Here is a 16,993-nt window from a genome sequence, read left to right on the forward strand (position 1 = left end):
CATCACACCCATCATTACTCTTTTTGGAATTTCATCCTCTTGAAATTCTATTACTACTGTTTCCGTGTCTCTTCTGTTTCTATATACACCTGATTTTATCCTTTGCGCATTTACAATCTTCCCTCCCTTTAAGTTACCTTTAAACTCTTCCATACCTATATTAAGAGGAACACCAAAAATGATCCCTTTTCGGCCCCTACTTTTACTTTTATCTCCAAGTCGGTTTGTGCTGACAACTTTAATCCCTCCTATCTCCTTAAGTTTGAGAGTTTTATTTGCTTGTTCTTGTTTATTACATCCAACTAGCAAATTCCCATCAGAGAGAACTTTAGCGAAATCGATATTTCCTATATCACGATTTATGATCTTTGTCAGTTTTAACGGATTAATTTAGCTTACCCCAATCTGATCTCCAAACCTTACGATGCATTTTATACTTTCTCCACTCTTTTCATCAGACTCTTCTACATCACTCCTTTTCTTCCGTTTTTCTCCCCCCGATTACTCCCTACTTCTTTTCAGCAATTTCCTAAAGATCTTTCACTTTCCTCTTCACTTCCTACATCCATACTCCCTTCACTATCCTCCCACTCAAACTTCTCTGTTCCATTCGCGGAGCAGTTGTGCCTCACCGCCGATCCTTCCGACTTCTCGCTGAAGCTTCCGCCATCGACCAGCTCCCCCTCTAAAACACACTTCAGGATTTAATGGCGGTTGGCAAACCAACTTAAAAGGTGCATTCCCGTCACCTACTGGAAAGGCGTGTGAAGCGCACAATGAATAGGAACTTTAGAAACAAGAGCTACCTTAAAAAAAAAAAGTTTTTTAATTAAAACCTAAATAAACCTATAACCGGTATCCTACATCCTATTAATCAATCCTGTTTCCTTTAAATAAATAACTAATTCGCGGTACAGATCTCGACTGCAGAGAATCACATTGTGTTTGATGCAAAACCAACACGACTAAATCAAAAGAAAAAACACTGTAACTGTATATTTTTGTTTTCTCAAACAAAGCAAATTTTAAAAGTCCACTGAAAACATATATTTGTACATTTTTGGTCATAGACAAGACAACGTATGTTGAAGATATATGTTATTGTCAACGTTATTGCCTAATCGGTAAATAATAATAATAATAAAAAATAATAATAAAAACGCTCTCGGTTACTCACGTAACCTCGGTTCCCTGAGATGAGGGAACGAAACATTGCTAAGTGAATTTCCCTTTCCTCCAAATACTACTGAAGCCTTATTGAATCACGCCAGTGAAACTGGCCAATGGCGTTCAAGCGCGCGAAATATGAGGGTCTCCCACTCTATATAAAGCAGCGCTTGTACGTCATCTATTCAGAATCTTGACTGAAGCATTCTAAGATCCTCAGCTAGGTGATATGGCAATAAGAGCAATGTCTCGTTCCCTCATCTCAGGGAACCGAGATTAAACACAGCTCTTGTTAAACACAGCTCAGGTCTACAGGACCTAGTCGAAACCATGTAAAAGTCAAGGGGGGGGCGCGGCAACTAGACGACACCAGGGGCGGAGTTAACGCCGGTGAAACAGAGAATATGAAATGGCGGCGGTGCCGGCGCCATCACATATATAGACCAATTGAAGTTTGTTCATTTCAACGAAATTGTGTGTTGTGATCACTGATCTATATTTGAGAACATTATATAAATCAGTGGTTGTGATGCAACGGCTGAACCGGTGCTCAAATAAGAGTATGATGGGGATCAAGTCCTAAAAAGCGTGATGAACTATATCATAACAATGTGATGAGCTGATAGGGAGCAGCATTGGATTGGTGGCGCGTCAGTACAGGGGTGTATACGACCTGGTCGAAACCACTTAGGCATGCAGCTCAGCTCATAACTGAGGCTGAGAAGGTGGGTGTGCCACTCGCACTGACAGCACATGCGAGGCAAGCGACGACACATCAAGGTTATAAAACCTCGCGAAAGTGTTGGGTGACGACCAGCCTGCCGCCATGCAAATGTCCTGAATAGATATGCCATTTGCCCACGCCCATGAGGACGCGAGCCCGTGGGTGGAGTAGGCACGAACCCCTATAGGACATTCCACGCCCTTAGAGCTATAAGCCAAAGCAACTGCGTCGACGATCCAATGTGACAGCCTTTGCTTGGACACAGGCAGACCTTTTGTGTGTCCTCCAAAGCATACCGAGAGCCTGAACTCTCTAGCGCGCTCGATATAAATGCGCACCGCACGTACAGGGCACAGCAAGAGTGTATTAAGCGGCTCCGGCCCGGCCGGTGTTTCGGGGCGGAAAGCAGAGTTATGAACTGTGCTTTAAATGGAGTCAAAAGCATTTTAGGCACATAACCTTTTCTAGGCTTCAAGGTGAGTCTGCAATCACCTGGCCCGAATTCAATACACGAGTCGTCAATTGACAGCGCCTGCAGGTCCCCAACTCGCTTAACAGAGGCCAGCGCGAGCAGGAGCGCTGTCTTAAGAGAGAGTGCTCGCAAGCTCGCTGATTGTATGGGCTCGCACGGGGGGTCCCGTGAGAGCTTCAAGTACAAGCGCCAAGTCCCAAGTGGATAGGGTGGAAGGGCGAGGAGGGCTCAGCCTTCTTGCTCCTTTTAAAAATCGTATGATCAGGTTATTTCTGCCGATTGGGAGATTATCGACATGCTCGTGAAAGGCTGTTATAGCGGCCACATACACTTTCAATGTGGATGGCATACGACCACTATCAAATTGCTCTTGAAGGAAGGCAAGAATTATTGGTATTGGGCAGTTATATGGGTCTTTGCCCCGAGATACACACCAATTTGTGAAAACTCTCCATTTATGTGCGCAAAGACGCCTCGTGGAAGGAGCCCTAGCCTCAGCGATAGTGTTCAACACGCGCTGAGGAAGTGCATCTGTTACAGGCAAGCCCCGTTGAGCGGCCAGACATGAAGGCTCCATGACTCTGGATTTGGGTGCCATATCGTTCCTTGTGCTTGAGAGAGGAGGTCTCTCAGCGGGGGAGAGTTCCCTAACCTGAAGACTGCGAGAGAGCTGATCAGTTTTTGTGTGCGCTCCTCCGAAAGACGTGCTCGCATATTGATTGAATTCAGCTCTACTCCTAAAAAGGAGATGTTCTGGCTCGGTACCAGCATGCTCTTTTGCATATAGGCATGCAGCTCAGCTCATAACTGAGGCTGAGAAGGTGGGTGTGCCACTCGCACTGACAGCACATGCGAGGCAAGCGACGACACATCAAGGTTATAAAACCTCGCGAAAGTGTTGGGTGACGACCAGCCTGCCGCCATGCAAATGTCCTGAATAGATATGCCATTTGCCCACGCCCATGAGGACGCGAGCCCGTGGGTGGAGTAGGCACGAACCCCTATAGGACATTCCACGCCCTTAGAGCTATAAGCCAAAGCAACTGCGTCGACGATCCAATGTGACAGCCTTTGCTTGGACACAGGCAGACCTTTTGTGTGTCCTCCAAAGCATACCGAGAGCCTGAACTCTCTAGCGCGCTCGATATAAATGCGCACCGCACGTACAGGGCACAGCAAGAGTGTATTAAGCGGCTCCGGCCCGGCCGGTGTTTCGGGGCGGAAAGCAGAGTTATGAACTGTGCTTTAAATGGAGTCAAAAGCATTTTAGGCACATAACCTTTTCTAGGCTTCAAGGTGAGTCTGCAATCACCTGGCCCGAATTCAATACACGAGTCGTCAATTGACAGCGCCTGCAGGTCCCCAACTCGCTTAACAGAGGCCAGCGCGAGCAGGAGCGCTGTCTTAAGAGAGAGTGCTCGCAAGCTCGCTGATTGTATGGGCTCGCACGGGGGGTCCCGTGAGAGCTTCAAGTACAAGCGCCAAGTCCCAAGTGGATAGGGTGGAAGGGCGAGGAGGGCTCAGCCTTCTTGCTCCTTTTAAAAATCGTATGATCAGGTTATTTCTGCCGATTGGGAGATTATCGACATGCTCGTGAAAGGCTGTTATAGCGGCCACATACACTTTCAATGTGGATGGCATACGACCACTATCAAATTGCTCTTGAAGGAAGGCAAGAATTATTGGTATTGGGCAGTTATATGGGTCTTTGCCCCGAGATACACACCAATTTGTGAAAACTCTCCATTTATGTGCGCAAAGACGCCTCGTGGAAGGAGCCCTAGCCTCAGCGATAGTGTTCAACACGCGCTGAGGAAGTGCATCTGTTACAGGCAAGCCCCGTTGAGCGGCCAGACATGAAGGCTCCATGACTCTGGATTTGGGTGCCATATCGTTCCTTGTGCTTGAGAGAGGAGGTCTCTCAGCGGGGGAGAGTTCCCTAACCTGAAGACTGCGAGAGAGCTGATCAGTTTTTGTGTGCGCTCCTCCGAAAGACGTGCTCGCATATTGATTGAATTCAGCTCTACTCCTAAAAAGGAGATGTTCTGGCTCGGTACCAGCATGCTCTTTTGCATATTCACAGTCAGCCCTAAGCTCTGAACATGAGCGAGAAGTCTGAGCTTGTCGCTGAGCAGCGCGCTCTCTGATTGGGCTAAGACTAGCCAATCGTCGAGATAGTTCAGGATGCGCATTCCGCTCTGCTTCAGAGGAGACAGAGCAGCATCCATGCACTTTGTAAACGTACGAGGGGCCAGGGATAGACCGAAGGTTAGGACCGTGAATTGATACACTATCCCCTCGAATGCAAATCACGGTGAGTACTCTTAATGATAGGCTTCTTGCTTCTAGTAGAAGGTTGGCTGAAGAAAAAGATTCTGAATGGATGACGTACAAGCGCTGCTTTATATAGAGTGGGAGCCCCTCATATTTCGCGAGCTTGAACGCCATTGGCCAGTTTCACTGGCGTGATTCAATAAGGCTTCAGTAGTATTTGGAGGAAAGGGTATTCCCCATAGCAATGTAGAGTGACCGAATCGAAAGGGAACGTGGGCTATATAAAATTTTAATACATTTTAAAAACAAACATCATTTTGTTCCCTTTGTTTTGCGTATGCTCGTGACGCTAACAGTTACGTCCTTCTCTGGTTTTATGATTGTTTGCAAGGTTGCAATGTTACTTTGCAATATTTTGAATATTTTTGGTTATTGTGCATGGTCTGTTATTGGAGTAGTGTCACACGGGTGGGAGGTTTAACTCCTATTGGGAATAAAAAAATTATTTAGCTGATGCAGAGAGACATATAGACCGGGGGAATCCCCCCATCTCCCCACCCTCTGATCATAACGTAACTACAGTGTAGACGTTATTTGGCGGTTTTTACTTGGAAAACCAGCTATATTTTTCTTGCATTCGAATAATGGATAAACTTGAAACGATAGAAGAAGGAATGGAGATGAATATCATTTACAAATAAGGGTTGAAATGTGCATACTTTTAAATCGACAACTGCCACGGTGTTTCTTATCTATTTGTCATCTGTGATCCCTTCTGAGTATCCTAAAAGGCGATGGGGGGGGGGGGGGGGGGGGTTTGGTTCTCACACTGATACACACTGTTGTTTAAAATACACACACACACACACACACACACATGCTCAAACACAAACACACACTCACACTCACACACACTTGGACCCTGTAACTGCTGTGAAATTTTACTCAAAAATATTATGTATGGTAATACTTACAATCAATATGGTGATTGTTTTAATGATTATTTCAATATTAGAAGTCTTACAGTTTTTCTGAATTGCTAAAACACTAAACCCCAATCTCTGAACCAAATTCTCACTAGCTTAAACCAATCTGTCCAATAAAGCACTCTTTCTGCTAAACCTTAAACACTTTCAGGAAGTTACTGATTATTTGCAAATCTCTAAACACATTCTCATTCACTTAAACACTTCTCACTGTGATGCATTTGTGCTGCAAAATGCTAAACACAAGCAGCAAAAGTTAAACACAACTAAAGCACAGTTGTCATCATTTACACACACGATTCAAAATTGTTCACACTTGTTTCTAATGATGTGATCAAACCAACTGTACAACTGTACAACATATGAGCCGGTTCAGAGAGCACAAGTGTCACAGGTGACTGAATGATGATACGAACAATAGATGGACACAATCTGAGAAGGAGAGGAGGAAGAGTACATGTAAGAAGTGGAGGATGAGGAGAGAAAGAGGAAGGCTTAGAGAGTGTTATCAAGGCTGGATGGGGTTTTCTCTTTGTCTAGCAAAAAAGACAGCATTACTTGTGATGTGGACAAAGTCCTCAGGCCGGACTCAAGCACAAAGACATGATGCTGAGACAGAATTAATCTCTCATTGACCCTGATTTTACAGTCGCACAACTTACAGTATTTGAGTGAACTGTAACATGCTATTCATTTAGTTTGATTTTAGCTTTTTTGGCCTTTGCAGTTGGACTGCAGTATTTTTGCAGTATCCAAGTCCTGAATATATACAAACATTCAGTTCCCCTTCAGGAACTCGAGCTGCGTCGAACTCTTTGGGAATGCCCCCGGCGAGACACCGTACTGAAGCATGTGTGAAATCAGTCCAATAGCGAAGCGAGACGTCACAAGCGGGGTGGCGTAAGCAGCCAGGAAGCATAAAGGCGCATCCGGCAAGCGCGCATGTAAGCTTTTGCTCTTCAGCGAGCGCGTCTGTGGTGTGTGTGTGTGAATGTATGCAAAGCACTCAGTCAGTAAAAAAAGTTAAGCGAGAAAAAAAAGAATGCCAAAGACTAAATCAAAAAAGAATGTGGCGAGCGGACGGCATTTCAAGTCGTGTGTTCCTCCCTGCCCACGTTATATCTCGGGTGAGGATACACACGATTTGTGCGTCATGTGTTTGGGAGCGGAGCATGCACGGGCAGCTCTCGAGGGGGCTGCCTGCCATGATTGTGAGCTTCTCCCGCTCTGTGTGCTTCGCTCCCGCCTGGCCGTCTTCGATGAAAGCGGCCAGGCTCGCGATCCTGCTGGGTCCGGCCCCGCTGTTGCTGAGGCACAGCGGCGGCTGTTATCGTGGGGATCGCAAGTGTATTTAGCGGAGGGATCCAAGACGGGCTCGTCCTTATCTCTGTCCTCACCCGCTAGATCCACGGCCCCCTTTCAGGGTTCGGAAGCCCGCCCCGCAGTTTCTTCCCCCCCGAGAGAAGACCAGACACTTCATCTATCTTCCTCCGAGGAGGTTGATGTGATGAGCGTCGACACGGAGGAGATTGTGGACTCACCACCACAGTCCCTCGCGTATGAGAAGCTTGTGGAGGTTGTTACTCGTGCTGTAGCTAAACTAAACATCGAATGGCCAGCCGAGAAACAGGACGCTCGTCCCAAAAGCAAGTTGGACGAGCGTTTCCTTAGAGCAAGATCGCAACCTTCACGTCGGGACCTTCCGTTTTTCCCCGATCTCCATTCTGAGCTTTCGAGATCGTGGGATAAACCATATTCGTCCCGACTCTTTAGCCCCTCTGTTTCTAATTACTCGAACATCACGGGGCTAAATGAGAAGGGATATGGGGCGGTGCCGGTGGTGGAACAGACGCTCGTGAGCTATCTGTCCCCGTCCTCAGCATCATCCATGAAGGCCCCAAAGCTTCCCACCAGGCCAGTAAGACGAACATCCAGCCTGGTTGGGAAGCCATATACGGCGGCAGGTCAGGCTGGTGCATGTCTGCACACTATGGTGGTGTTGCAGGCGTACCAGGCCGACCTGCTAAAAGACCTGGATACTAGGGAGGGAGAGGAATCCGACGCACTCGCCGAACTGCGTCGGGCCACAGATCTGTCGCTTCGGGCCACCAAGGAAACGGCCAGAGCCATTGGCCGTTCCATGGCAGCTCTCGTGGCCACGGAGCGACACCTGTGGTTGAATCTGTCCGAGTTACAAGATAACTTTCACACTTTCACGAAGTGTGTGGATGCGGTGCTGGCTCCACTGCGACTCCAGGGCATACTGAATTACATCGACGATTGGTTGATTTTAGCTCAGTCAGAGCAGATGGCGGCTCAGCATCGAGATTTCGTCCTTGCACATATGAGAGAACTGGGGTTACGGCTCAACGCCAAGAAAAGTGTACTTTCTCCAATACAGAGGACCACTTACCTAGGCGTGGCCAGTAAGACTAGAGGTTTCACTTACCTAGGCGTGGTGTGGGATTCGACAACGAGGCAGGCACAGCTGTCGCCTGTTTGTATCGAAGCGATTCTCACAGCCATGAGAGGAATGAGAGAAGGCCAGTCACTTACTGTCAAACAGTTTCAGAGACTGTTGGGTCTGATGGCAGCTGCGTCCAATGTGATACCTTTTGGCCTGCTGTACATGAGACCCTTGCAGTGGTGGCTCAGGACCAAAGGGTTTTCCCCGAGGGGCAACCCGCTTCGCACAATCAAGGTCACGCGGCGATGCTTACGTGCCTTAGACATGTGGAAGAAACCTTGGTTCCTGTCTCAAGGCCCGGTGCTGGGGGCTCCTTGTCATCGTGTAACGCTAACGACGGACGCCTCCCTCATGGGTTGGGGAGCGGTCATGAGTGGCCGCTATGCCCGAGGTTGGTGGGAAGGCCATCATCTCATGTAGCACATCAACTGCCTGGAGATGTTGGCCGTGTTTCGAGCTCTAGAACACTTCCTTCCAGACCTAAGGGGACATCATGTGCTTGTAAATGTGGCGTAAAGCAGATCAGTTATTTGTTTGCTTTGGTTCACCTAAGAAAGGGATTCCAGCGACCAAGCAAACTATGAGTCGGTGGGTGGTCGAGGCCATCACACTGGCCTACGAGTCCTTTGGCCTCCAGTCACCCATGGGGGTCAGAGCGCACTCGACCAGAGGTATGGCGGCCTCCAAGACCTTGTCAGTGGGCGTGGCCCTTCAGGATGTTTGTGCTGCGGCAGGTATTACAACGTTAATTTGGTTTTACAGTCTCGACCTGGCATCTACTCCAGGGTCCCAAGTCCTTTCGTCTTGATGTGCTCGCCAGATACACACCAGACAGTGACTTGCTCGTGTGGCGCAGTGGGTATCCTCGTTCCCAAAGCGTTCGACGTAGCTTGAGTTCCTGAAGGAAATAAAGTTATTTTATTGACTCGTGTGTGTGTGTGTGTGTGTGTGTGTGTGTGTGTGTGTGGTCTGAGAGCACTGTTTGATTTTGAGTGAAAGTGAAATGGTTTTGCAGTGATTGTTTGATTTTGATGAAAAATCAGAGGACCTGTGTTTAAGGTTTTAGAGAAAATGAGTGATGTCTTCAAGAAATGTGTTTTAGCAATTCAGAAAACTGTAATATAGGCTGTGAGTCTTAGGTGCCCCCTACTGGGCAAATATGGTACTTTCCATTGGGCAGCACCAACGAACTAGTGAACAAACAAGTATGATGAATGGCCATGAGGACACCTGCATCTAGGGAGAGAGGACGAGACCTATTGTCCACAACAATGCTCAAATGTCCACGACTTTTCAGTTTACTGACAGAATAATCCAAGCATCCAAACTTATTTGTAAAAGCAGAATCCCAACAACATCAGTCAAGAGAAACAAGCAACATAATCTAAAGCAGAGGCCTTCAACCCTGCTCCTGGGGACCCACTGTCCTGCATAGTTTATTTCCAGCCTGCCTCTGGGGCCCGTTTCAATAAGCAGGTTCAACCAACTCTGAGCTAACTTACCCTGAGATGGGAAACTCTGCGTTTTCGGGTTCAGAACAGCTTAATAGAGTTAGTTCAGTTGACTCTGAGTAGGTTGACTGAGTGTAGCGCGAGCACCACAACTGAAATTATGATTCACCATGACAACACCGACAAAAAGAGTTACTTCAGCGCATACTTCAGAGTCAATACGTAACTTTAATTCTTAATAATCCTAGAGCCCTTTTTAATACGATTAATGATGTGTTAAACCCTGTTGTCTGTGTGTATCCTACAGAGTCAGTAGCTATGTGTGAGCAGTTCTGCCAGTTTTTTATTAATAAGATATCTGAGATCAGACATACCATCAAATCGGTTGTTGGCGATCCGGAAGGCCATTTAAAATATACAGCTGTCTTTAGTCAGTTTACACCTATTTCGCTTTCTTTTCCAAAGGACATTGTTAAGCAACTCAAACCAACTGTTTCGCCCTTAGATATAATTCCCTCACGGTTATTTAAACAAGTGTTCAATGTAATGGGTCAGATACTTTTGAATTTGATTAATAAATGCCTTGAGTTAGGAGTTGTTCCTGACTATTTAAAACATGCCTCGGTACAACCCAGACCTTTTCTGAAAATCTTCTAAACCTGCCTGCATTTTACTGAACTGAATCATGCAGTGAAAGCGAAAGTTAGACCAGTGCACTGGCCTAACCTACTAGACTTCCTATTGCCGTAGCTAAACTTACATGGTACGTTAGCTCTCATGAGTCTTTGATTTTGAGTGAAAGTGAAATGGTTTTGCAGTGATTGTTTGATTTTGATGAAAAATCAGAGGACCTGTGTTTAAGGTTTTAGAGAAAATGAGTGATGTCTTCAAGAAATGTGTTTTAGCAATTCAGAAAACTGTAATATAGGCTGTGAGTCTTAGGTGCCCCCTACTGGGCAAATATGGTACTTTCCATTGGGCAGCACCAACGAACTAGTGAACAAACAAGTATGATGAATGGCCATGAGGACACCTGCATCTAGGGAGAGAGGACGAGACCAAGGTCGAAATGGAAAATGGTTCAAACGAGAAGGAATCTACGATTAGAAAGAAAACCAAAATGTGAATTAATTAATTGTAGCAAAACTAATGGGGCAAGACCAATCAGAGGCCGAGTTGTCAATTTTTGGTTGAAAAGACTTATAACTGAACAAGGTATAAATATGGCTGCCTGGACAGACAAAGACTCAGATGCAGCGGCTGTCATCTTGGCTTTGTTGCTGTGTTCAATAAAGTCTTATTTTAGCATCTGGAACTCCGTTTCTTGAGTTTTATTTTTGACTTTGAGAAGACCATTGTTTGCTCCACAACAGAACGTAGGTAACAGCAGGTACACACTAACACTGTGTGTGTGTATATCTACTGTCTTTACCAGTTTAAGTGCACCAGTGTACTCACTCGCTCTCGACTTGCTGTCAGTTTTCAGTCAAATTATGACTGTTTGGGAAAACTAACCATAGACTGTCTACAAAAACTAGACATGCACTAATCTTGTTTTTTTTAATGGATGGTTCTGATTGTCCGATTTTTGATTCCGGGCTGATTCTGATGCTGACTGCTGATTTTTTTTTTCTTTAAGCAAGAGACAAGAAACAATGAAAGAGTACATGAACAAGATGTTTATTTGCTCGATTACAGGCTGAACTTGCCTTAAAAAATCTGTAGCCGTTTGAAATTAGAGGCAACCATTGCATTTTAATTACAGTTCAAACAAAGATGCTACATACATATAGCATGAATAATTATTTTTATTTAAATATTAATTTTTATATTTATTTTTATTTCGAGCATCGTGATCAGTGAGCTTGCTCTGCCTGTACAGTATTTTCTCTGTTGACGTGTCTGTTCTCTCCTCTTTGCGTCCGTCTTTATCGTGTCCCGTCTCTGGCCTCTGTTAATGTCCTTTTTACTGACTTTGTAATATTTCCACATATTTCAAGGGGTGAAGCAATATTTATATAGGCGGACCAAGATACTTCATCATTCCATCTATGGCGCATTGCGATTGGGTTTACCCTGTCAACACAGAAGACAAACCAGTGTGCCGCTGTACCTACATGATGGGCCAAAGCATCGGCCCCAAAGAGCGTCAGCCCACCGGGAAAACGCCCTGTATGCCAGATGGCCAGTCTGCCCCTGTTCCCAACCTTTTTGACTTCAGGGTCCTATTGTCCACAACAATGCTCAAATGTCCACGACTTTTCAGTTTACTGACAGAATAATCCAAGCATCCAAACTTATTTGTAAAAGCAGAATCCCAACAACATCAGTCAAGAGAAACAAGCAACATAATCTAAAGCAGAGGCCTTCAACCCTGCTCCTGGGGACCCACTGTCCTGCATAGTTTATTTCCAGCCTGCCTCTGGGGCCCGTTTCAATAAGCAGGTTCAACCAACTCTGAGCTAACTTACCCTGAGATGGGAAACTCTGCGTTTTCGGGTTCAGAACAGCTTAATAGAGTTAGTTCAGTTGACTCTGAGTAGGTTGACTGAGTGTAGCGCGAGCACCACAACTGAAATTATGATTCACCATGACAACACCGACAAAAAGAGTTACTTCAGCGCATACTTCAGAGTCAATACGTAACTTTAATTCTTAATAATCCTAGAGCCCTTTTTAATACGATTAATGATGTGTTAAACCCTGTTGTCTGTGTGTATCCTACAGAGTCAGTAGCTATGTGTGAGCAGTTCTGCCAGTTTTTTCTTGAAACACCCTTTTCGTCTTTGACCCATTTGGTAGTTTTAGCGATTCTCGTTATTAATCTATGACATAAAAACAGCTAAATATTAGCTTAGCTTTTGTTGCTGCCTGCGATCATGTCAATGCTGAGCTGAGAGTGCCTGTGCTTGTGAAGCGGAGATGTTCAGGGGCCTGTTCCAGAAAGCAGGTTAAGTGAAGCTCCGAGTATGTTAAGCCTGAAATGAGGGAAACGCTGGGTTTTGTGTTTCAAAACGGGAGGTTTGTCAAACCCGAGAAAGCAGGGTAGGTCAAGCCCGTTTCTGAAAGAGAGGTAACTTGCACTCAGAGTCAGCCACCGTGGGAACTATAACCAGGCCTCTGTGAACCTAACCTGGTCAGGAGCAGGCTTTCTTCGGGAAACCCAGAGTTTCTTTCAGTCTCCTCACCTTTTTAAAGCGCAAGCCATGTTCAAATACTTTATTCATGCATTCAATGCTTTTCTTAGTGAGTATTTTGGAATCTAAATTACGTGCATTTTACTTAAAACAAGAAAAATAATATTAATGCAAATGGAAACGGGATTATTTTTCTTACCCCAGTGGCAGATAATTTGCAAAATAAGAAAAATACACTTAAAATACATTGTGATTTTTCTTATGTAGACAATGCATCTTGCTTTAAGAGTCATTAGATATTTTGACTGGAAACAACAATGCTAACTAAGAAAGGCATTTTTTGCAGTGCAGGTGCATTCATTGGTGCACATATTAGTTTGTGTAGTTACTTGATGGTATCGAGGCAATTCGGTCGGTGCCTAAAAAGTATCGAACTCGATACTCGTCTACAGTGTCAAGTGAAGGAAGCTCCTCATAAGGCTGCAAACTGTGAGTCTGATGATACGGAGCAATGGAAGCCCTTCGAGAGAGGAGCAGAAGGCTGAAGATGAAGCCAGAACTGTGAGTCTGATGACACTGAGAGTGAGCGATGGAAGCCCTTCGAGAGAGGAGCAGAATGCTGAAGATGAAGCCAGAACTGTGAGTCTGATGACACTGAGCGTGAGTGATGGAAGCCCTTCGAGAGAGGAGCAGAAGGCTGAAGAAAAAAAAAAGTGAAATCTATAGTTATTGTCACGAAACTCACAGACTCTATGAAAGATCCAATTGCAGCATTTAAAGTAAGCCACAGTTGTAATCCACATAAAACAAAAGAGCAAAAAGCATCACACAAGAAGAAAACAGACTGGTCACCAGCAAACACAGAGCAATTTCTCCACAATCCAAAGCTTAGTTAGCCAAGTATATATACACACACACACACACACAGGTGAGCTAAATGGGTAAATCATACACCGCTGGAGGCAATGAGACTTGATAGTCCGGGCAAAGGGTGATGGGAGTAAGAGTTCAATACAAGCAGCAGTGATCTGGGAGAAATGCCCTCTGGTGGCTGTCAAGGGCAATTCAGCTTCTGGCTGTGACATAACCCCCCACTTAAGGAGCGGATTCAAAATGCAGAGCAGGAGGCCAGGGAGGGGCCGGCAAAGCAAACCAGTGAGGCTCTGGCCAAACAGGAACCCCAGCGGACGACCAGGGCGGAGCCGGAGGGTCAGAACAGTGAGGTTCCGGCAGAACAGCAACTCCGGCGGGCGACCAGGGCGTAGCCAGGAGCTTGGCAGGCAGCAAAGGCAGAGCTGACGACCACCTCAGCAGAGTGGACAAGGCAGACAAACCCCCTAGCGTCTCAGGCAAGACTGCAAAGAAGAGCACAGAGGTTAGTGACAGCCTTGAGGGCTGTAACAGGACAGGCAGACAGTTCAGCAATGGTCTCTTTGGCCATGACAAGGCAGACAGAGTTCAGGAGTGGATGCCACTGCCCAGAGGGGAGCTGAAGCGGACGCCGCCGCCTCGGGAGGTTCTGCAGCAGAAACCACCACCTCGGGAGGAACTAGAGCAGACTCCTGGATTGGAACGAGCTCAGGAGTGAACTCCAACTTGAGTAAGCTCCAGAGTGGACCAGAGCAGACTCAGTAGTGGACTCCTGGACTGGAACGAACTCATAGACTTGAGTGGGCTCAGGAGTGAACTTGAATTGGAGCAGGCTCTTGAGTGGACTCTGATGCGGCCCATGCACACAGAACAGGCCTGAGGTGAAAGGCAAAGATGACCTTCTTGATTATGACAGCAGAAGTGAAATCGGGCGGTTCGGTGGTGACATCCGAGACCACCGGAGTCGGATCCTCCAGGACCACTGGACTTCAGACCACTGGGGTAGACTTTACTGCCCTCCTCCTTCTCGACCGTCACTTGCGAGACTGAGATAGTGAAGACTCACTATCAACTTGAGCGGGCTCTGGCATCTCCGGGGGCACTGCAATAGGCTCAGTTTGACATTATATTACTAAATTGCGATAACAGAAATCAATGAAATCTCAAAAGTCAAGAGTCTTAAGCCCCTCCATCTCCCAAGGAGGCAAGGGGTTATCTAGGCAATCATTAAAGATCCTCTTTAAATCAGAGTTACAAAGTTCCATTCCTACTACAAAGGTCCAAAAAGTCTGAGCAAGGCCTCCTACCCCATTCCCTGTTGACGCAGTGGCGCAACATCCAGAGTGAGTCGTGCCTTTCTCTCCTTCTTAGAAGCCGGAGGAAGAATTTGAATGCCCATGGTCCAAGGCTGATAATCCCAGCCTAGCTGCTGGATCTGTTGTAGTGGTGGAGGAATTCTGTCACAAAACACTCACAGACTCTATGAAAGATCCAAGTGCAGCATTTAATAAAGTAATCCACAGTCGTAATCCACATGAAACAAAAGAGCAAAAGCATCACACAAGGAGAAAACAGACTGGTCACCAGCAAACACAGAGCAATTTCTCCACAATCCAAAACTTAGTTAGCAAAGTATATATACAGGTGAGCTAAATGGGTAAATCATACACAGCTGGAGGCAATGAGACTTGATAGTCCGGGTAAAGGGTGATGGAAGATGGAGTTCAATACAAGAAGCAGTGATCTGGGAGAAATGCCCTCTGGTGGCTGTCAAGGGCAATTCAGCTGCTGGCTGTGACAGTTTTGGCCACACCCTATATTTTCTGAACAAAATATCAAAATAAACGTGTTAGATGCGAGCCTGTGGAAGCATGTAAAAGGAAAGCTGTTTTGAACGTGGCAAACTTCAAGCATTGTATTTCTATTACCCTGTGCTGAAATAAAGACTTTCCTCTATTGTCAGTAGCCTACAGACTGATTGAGAAATTAGTAGTGCCATATTGAAAAATGTGGGCTATTCAAGGGCCAAATATCGCTTTATAATATAAAGTCATAACATACTGTGTACGTTTATATATATATATATTTTTTGTTGTTGTTGTTGTTTTGCGTTCACAACATAATTTAGGATTCAATTAAATTCAAGACTTTTCAAAAATCTAAAATTTAAAGAATTCTAAAACATTCAAAAGAAATTTATATATATACTGTATATATATATTTGTAGTTATGTAGTTCATAGAGTTTTACAGAAAATTTTAGTTTCTACATTATATTTAGTAATAGCTTATCAGTGGGGACTATCTCAAGTTGATGTCCATACGGCAGAAATGTACGGTAAAATCAAGCAGTTAGTTAATGTCATGTAATCAAACAGACGGTGAACATTATTAACAGCAATGATTATATGTTGCGATCAAACTTATAGCACAATTTGGTAATTTAGGCGTTCAACTGCTTTCCAGTTCAACAGGGTTCTCCCCAAACTCACAATCTTTCACACCAGAGCTTCCTCTAGTGGTTCACTATTGAACACCACATGTGTATTAACGTAATTCATATATTCTTTCATATCTAAAAGCCATAAACTCAGTGATAAATGTCTGTTGCGATGTTCAACATGAAAACAAACATAATTTGGTTACATTAGATGCATTTTGTAAATCTTGTTTAACCTGTAAACTGTCATCAGAATAAAACATTCATCAAAAGTTTCTGCACTTGACTTGTATTTACAATCAATTACATATTGTAATGTTTATCATAACTTCAAGATTATTTTCTTATTTGTAGTTATATAGTTTATTGTGCATTTGTGTCACTTTGATAGGCGACATGACATACTGTATAATATGGAAAAAACATATCTATTGCATCATGCTGGAGTCTCATTTTCAGCTCAATGACTCTCGACACATGTGGCAGGGACTGAGGACCATCTGTGCCTTTGGAAATAAATCCTCTGCAGCTGTGAGAGCAGACCCTTCGCTGGTTGACGAGTTAAACTCTTTCTACAGCCGCTTTGAATGCAATCGAGGCAGCGCGACTCTGCTGATCAGCGTTTCAGGAAGCTGCAGACAGAGCAGCGATAATCATGTAATCACTGTGTCGGAGGACGAGGTTCGGAGGGCCCTAAAGCGAGTGGACGTCAGGAAAGCAGCAGGTCCTGATGGGATTTCTGGCCGTGTTCTGAGGTCCTGTGCTGATCAGCTCGCTGGCTTGTTTACATCCATCTTTAATGAGTCCCTTGCTACCTCGGTGGTTCCCACCCCCCTTTAAAAAATCTGTCATCATCCCTGTGCCTAAGAACAATAACCCCTCTTGCCTGAATGACTATCGTCCAGTTGCCCTCACGTCAATTGTCATGAAGGTCTTTGAGAAACTTATAAAGAACAACATTTGCTCCTCCATCCCTGATACTTTGGACCCTCTTCAGTTTGCCTAT

This window comes from Sinocyclocheilus grahami, unplaced genomic scaffold, assembly GCF_001515645.1.
Source record: "Sinocyclocheilus grahami isolate Dianchi unplaced genomic scaffold, SAMN03320097.WGS_v1.1 scaffold2043.1, whole genome shotgun sequence".
NCBI lineage: Eukaryota > Metazoa > Chordata > Actinopteri > Cypriniformes > Cyprinidae > Sinocyclocheilus > Sinocyclocheilus grahami.